General features: G+C 51.5%; 1 long non-coding RNA gene across 2 annotated transcripts; it reads left to right on the top strand.

Annotated features, from left to right (window-relative positions):
- Positions 1–1,716: 1,716 nt before the first annotated feature.
- On the top strand, positions 1,717–5,247 carry LOC106031876 (uncharacterized). Of its 2 annotated transcripts, XR_010832818.1 has the most exons (4): positions 1,717–2,322; positions 2,856–2,986; positions 3,885–4,209; positions 4,531–5,246. It is a non-coding gene; the product is annotated as an uncharacterized lncRNA (long non-coding RNA). The 2 variants fall into 2 exon arrangements; XR_010832817.1 differs by having other exon boundaries at positions 1,725–2,322; positions 3,885–5,247.
- Positions 5,248–6,090: the final 843 nt, after the last annotated feature.

Genomic DNA, 6,090 nt, shown 5'->3' with positions numbered 1-6,090 from the left:
AAGGGAGCATAAAAATGCTGCCTTAAAGGCGGACGGGTGATGCAAGTGAAAAAAAAAAAACACCTTGTGCCTTATTTCTTGCACACATGCAGAGCAAAAAGGGGGATCCCTTTGGAAGAGGAAGGGGAACTCCCCGCCAGCAGCTGCCCAGCTCCGTTTGGCCACCCACTGCTCGCAGGGACCCGTGGTGCTGAAGGGCACCAGCCTGGTTTCAGTGTCCTGATTTTCTTCGCTCTCCCGGCAGTTCCACCCCACGCCCCACCCGGCAGCGGCGTTAATTATGGGTTGGGGATTGCGTTGAGCTGCACGACTTACAGACTGGAGCGGTGTGGGTCACTCTGCCAGGGCAGGTGAGCCACGGTCAGTGGGACGCTGTGACACACCGCCCCGAGCCGGGGCTGGCCTGTGCTGCGGGCACAAGGCAACACAGGCATCGTTGGGCAAAGCAAGGCACAGCTGGGGTGGCAGGCTGCATGGAGGGGGACGCCTCCCTCTGTGTGTGGGATGCAGCAAGCGGGGATGCAGCGAGCAATGCCAGCACGGGCAAGGTCCTGGGTTGCTGTAAAACAGCTCCTGGGGTGCACGTGTCCAAATAAGCCCCAAGGGCATGGATCTCTTAAAGGCTTCTGTCCCCAGTCTTCCTCAGGATAGTCTTGGGTGTGGCTATGGGGGGCCACAAGGCTGAGGAGAGTCCAGGGACCACTAGGGGAAGGTGCCCCACATACCCTCAGAGGGTTAGCTAGTAGGCAGTCCGTATCTGTTTCCTAGTGCTGGGCTTGTTTTCTTCTCCTGAATACTGGACCCGGCTCATTGCAGCTGGGCACAGCACTGCCCAGCTGTGTGAGCCACGAGCCCTTTCTGCAGGCTGGCCAGCCCCCAGCCCGTCCCCTGGCCGAGGGATCAGCACCAAAGCCAAGTGACTCTGGCTTCGCAGCCCAGCCCAGGGCAACCACAAGGCTCTTCTTTTCGTTTAGAAAGCTGATGTAAAAAATGATGATAAACTAAATGTAGATCTATGCATCAATTATGTGGGATGCCAGACCTTGCACCTGTAGCATAATACATAACAGAGCCAGTTAACTGCCTTATCTAATGATTGCTCTGAACAGCACACAAATCTCATTACGCAGGGTGAGCTGAAAACCATTTTTCAGTCAAAGCTGATGAGCTTGCAAAGACTTTCTTTGCCCAGCTCTCTCTGACTGCAGGTTTGTCCTCTTCTCCTTGGAATCCTTCCTGTTATTTTTCCACCTTCCTGTCGCAGGATGCAACGCTCATTACAATAATAGATCCAACTTTGAGTGGAAAAACTCCTCTCTACAGTTGTCTTCGAGATTTCCCAGTTTCATTCCTGTTTACTGAGCCGCAGCCCTGACCCCTCGGCTCGCCCTGCCAGGTACAGCGTTGTGATAACACAGCAAAACCAAGCCCAGCGCTCCTGCGTGTGTGCCCGTAGTTAGCAGGCAGAGTGTTTTCTCAGGACACTTGGGTGGGCAAAAGATGCAATGTGAAGGTTTTAGTCTGCCCAGCAGTTTTCGATTAGCACGTGTCTCAGCCCTAAAATCATTAGGTTTTTAAACAGAGGGACACGAAGTGATCTCATGTGTCGGGCCCAAGAGTTACCATGTGTCTGGCAGCCCCCCCAGCAGGTGTAGGTGTTTCATACAACACAGGTGGTCGGATGCTGCAACATGGGCCTGGAGGTGTTTGGCCATTGCTGGGGATACCCAAACTGAGGCGGAGGAGGCCCCAAAATGCACAACTCTTCCCTGCTTGCAGAAGGACTCGGGCTGAGGCCTGCGGAGACACTCTGAGACCCGAGGCCTGGTGGTGCTCGAGCATCCCGAGGCGTCAGGAGCTCACACCACGGGCTGAAACACACAGCAGCAGTTCCTGGGCAGAGCTGGGAGGGAACATCGCTCTGCTGCTTCCTGCCTCTTGCCACAAACAAGGTTAAGACACAGTTACAGGAACATTTCCAAAATCATATTAAAACCAAAGTCCTGCTACCAGAAGTTCTCGGTACTCAACTCACACCTAAGACACAGATGTGGGCACCTAGCGATGAGATTCTCCTCACCTAACATTAATCACCCAATCGTGAGGTGTAAACTAGTGGTTTAATTCCTCCTGTAGTTAAAGGAGGGAAGCGGCTATAAAAGCCAGCCCACCTTATCCTCTTAGCTGCTCTCTTAAGATGGGATAAGTCAGTCTCTGAGGTACCTCTGCTTAGGAGCTTGGAGAACTGGAGAAAGCCAAACTCATAAATATCAAGCAAACAAGAGCAGAAGATGAATCCCAGCCTAATGATGGAGCCTTTCGGTGAGCTTAACCCAAACTTAAAATTTCTGTATTTGTTTCTTAATCTGGAAAGTGCTTTACAAGCCCTGACTGGACAGCCTGCTTTGCCTCTCTGCCCCTCAGTGCTTTTGAAGTCTGGTCAGAGATGCTCCCAGCACGTGCTCTGGGTTCCTGAGTGAGATACCCAGGAGGAGGTGTTGAGGTAGAAGAGCAGCATCAGTGCAACTTTATTTGGAAAGGATTTTGTTGACGGGATTTCTGTGGGTTTTTTTTTTTTGCTTGCCTGTTTCCTGTTGCTCTTATGTTATCAGCATGAAAATATTAAATTATTGGACCCATGTAGCCAGTAAGACTAGCCACAGCTATTATATAATGTCTGGTTGCAGCAAACATCTCACCGATTATTTCTTTGATTGCAGTGCAAACGTAACCTGTGTACAATATGTGGGTTACCAGGTAGAGTTATGTCATGACTCAGGATGAGCCAATATCATAAGCAAATGTTAATGAAGGGTGGGATTTTTCATTAGTTTCTCTGTATTGACCTGTTTCAGTTCCTACTGAAGGCAGCAGCTGAAGAGAGCTCCTCTGCCCTTGCTCTCTTACCTCTTTACCAGTTGTTAGCTGGCTCCTGCAGCCCAGAGCAGCCGCTCCCCTTGCCAGCCACAGCACCTCTCAACCCCATGTAGGGGATAAGGGAAAATATCCTCTCCTGGGTAAAGAAGTAGTGAAAAGAGGCAAAACAAGAAGGTGGGGATAAATGGTTGGATCCCTCTGTGGGTGGTTATGGAGCAGGTCCCGCATGGACCAGGCCTCTGCAGCCCAGACCAGCGACAGAGATGGGAGAAGGTGCTGTGAGAGCTCTGGAAGAGGTGCGCTGGGACTGGGTGCTTCTGGCTCCTTGTGCAGCGGGGGTGCTGGCGGTATTGCCGAGGAGCAAGTTCAAGGCAAACAGAGAGGAGCTTTTTCACACAACCTGTGCCTGAGCTGTGGAAACCTGGTCTGGTCCTGGAGGCCAGCGGGTACAAACTGGTGAGACAACTTCAAGAATATCTACCAAGGGCTGTTAGACGTCGCCGTGTGTAGCTCCATACGTTCCCTCAGGAATTCCCTGTGGGCAGCTGTTGGAGGCAGGACACTGGGCTGGAGGGACCTCTGTTCTCCCCAGGGTGGCTGTTCTCATCTTCCATGGTGTTATATAGTCTTAGGCTCCTTCTGGATTAAAAATAAAAGCTTTGAGCTCACGTATTTCCTTATGGAAAAAACAGCTATCTTGGGATCCTGCTTATACAACTGAAACAACTTCTGCTCTCCACCCCACCGAAAGACAAGCAAAAGGCTTTTATGCCCTTTAGGATATTAATGAACAGGGCTTCCTCTGAAGAGAGGATGTTTGGAGCACTGCTAAAATCTCTGCTCAGGAGAGGTTTGGTCCGTTGCACAGGGGACAAGCGATCTTACACAGCCCTCCCAAGCTAATTCTTAGCTATTAAAAGCCACTTCACTGATTTTTAGTACCCTTTCACCTATCCATCCTCTGCCTGTGCTCATTTTATGTTTGTTTTTTTTAATTTTTTTTACAGCAAACAGCACCCAGCTCACCAAGGAGCAGAACTAAGAAGCTTTATGACCTTTTAAGAAGGGAGGGGCGTTAATTTGTGGTCCCGATTCCACTTTGCCTTTGAAAAGGGAAAGCAGTTTCCGCAGACCACAGCCCAGCCCCATTATAGAGAAGCAGATAGTGCAAGATGATCTAAACCATCAAAAATAAATAAGTAGATAAACAAAGGAGAGGTTAAAAAGTAGCTTGCTCATTAGCAGATAAATTTTATACTAAGCTGAAAGCAGATTGAGGAGCGAAGCCCTGCTCTGACAGCCAGTCCACCCTCTGCAAATATTATGCACCAGGTAACAGAACTATTCTCATGAATCACTGCCTAGTGAAATAAATAAATAAACACAAAGCTCCCCGTAGTGATGGAGTGACTGACTGGGTTTTAGGCTGGGCTGCTCGATGCCGAGAATCTGTGTGCAGGAGGAGGGATGGGAGCCCGGCCACCTGCGCTGCCACGTGAGCGAGAGGCTGGTGTGAGGGGTGGGCAGCGCACCAGCTGGGTCGGTCAGCTTTTTAGAGCCCAAAGAGGGTTTCAAGAGTTTCTCTGCAACTGAGAAGCAGAAGTGGTTTGGATTTTCCTATTTTGAACCCCTCCTCTCTACTTTCCAACTTAGGATGTAATTAAGGGATTGTTTTTAAGAGAGTACACCAAGAGGAACCTAACAACAACGGAGCCCTGCTATGCCTAGCACTGTAACAACCCCAGAAGATGCTGCAGATGAAGAAAGCTTTCCATCTGCATTTTCACTGCTGTATGTGCTGATTTCTGGCATCCCTGTTTTATCCGTGTGGCTCAAGTGGTGGTGGCGTCAACAGGGGCTGGCAAGGCCGTGCAGGACACCTCTCGTCCTCCTGCTGCGGTGTGTGGGCTGAGGGGCGCTCAGTTCTCTCTGCTCCCCTGTGCAGGGCTGGCTCGGTATTTTCACTGTGCTGGGGCTGGTGGGAAGCAGCTGGCTGTTAAATGAGCACCACTGTGCTGTCCCAGTGCCCCGAGGTAGCTCCTGGGTGGGAAGGGTGGCTGCGTGCTCGCCGTGGGCTGCTGGGGACAGGGGTCACACAGCCTCCGTGCGAGGGCAGAGCTGGCTGGGCATGTTCTGCGAGAGGTGGATGCTAACCAGGCTTTGCTGGAGGGTGAAGTAGAGCTTCGTATTGTGAATGCACTGGGAATCCTGGACTGCGCCGCCCCAGCTTGGGAAGGATGCTGGATGCATCCTACACAGGCATTACAAACTACCATTAGCTTTATCACCCACAAATTCTTTGCAATGGTATGCAAAGTCAGCTTGGCAACAGCCCAGAATATTTTCTATGTTCATGTTTAACTCCTACGCCATCTCCTTGGATTCTCCACTGCTGCGTATAGGATTTCTGCAGAGCATCCCAGGTTATAAACACCTTGAGACAGAAATGGTCTTTTGGGTCTGTTTACCCAGTATATGGCTTCCTGCCAGTCTGGCCAAAGGCTGCAGTCCCTTAATACTTCCACATGAGGGAAAGATTAATCATAACAATCCTCAGCCTGGTGCATGTCTAGGTGATGAATCCTTCCCACACCTCTGTAGGACCAGTGCATGCAGGAGCCCAGTCTTGGGGTGTGACTTTACTGTGCCCCGGTACCGAAAGTCCACAGGTGGTTCTTGTGCTTTAAGCGTCTGGTACCATGCACTGCTTCCAAGGTGCAATAAACGCTCCTACACCATGCTTGGGCTTTGCACAAGAAGCATTTTGCAATGCCAAGAGGCTTGTGCTCTGAGCATCCCTGCCCCTCTGCACAGGTAGGGAAAATGAGATACAAGGAGAGGAGAAGACCATGTGTCCTAACCAGCTGGAGGGAGAGGGCAGGCCTCCCCATCCCTCCCTGCCCCAGCAGAGGCAGCAGTCGGAGGCTTTACCCCTGCACGTTTCTGGTGTGCAAATGAGGAGGCAGCAGCAAAGCGTGTCCTTTATCTGCCGGGACAGAGGCCCACCGAATGGAGCCCGGCCCCGGCAGGGAGCTGGGAGATAAATGCTGGGTGCTGGAGGTGGCCCCCTGCAACCGCTGCCAAGAACTCGGCCTGGAATGTGCAACCTGCCAGTTTGGGCTGATGGAGCTGGTGCAATGTGAAGGCTTAGTGCCTGGCTGTGATCCTCCCATCTCCTACTTCCTACACCTCCTTCTGGGGTGTGTCCACGCC

This window comes from Anser cygnoides, chromosome 7 (assembly GCF_040182565.1).
Source record: "Anser cygnoides isolate HZ-2024a breed goose chromosome 7, Taihu_goose_T2T_genome, whole genome shotgun sequence".
NCBI classification, from domain to species: Eukaryota; Metazoa; Chordata; class Aves; order Anseriformes; family Anatidae; genus Anser; species Anser cygnoides.
The sequence above is the reverse complement of the archived record's forward strand: the minus strand, read 5'-3'. Positions and strand labels throughout refer to the sequence as shown.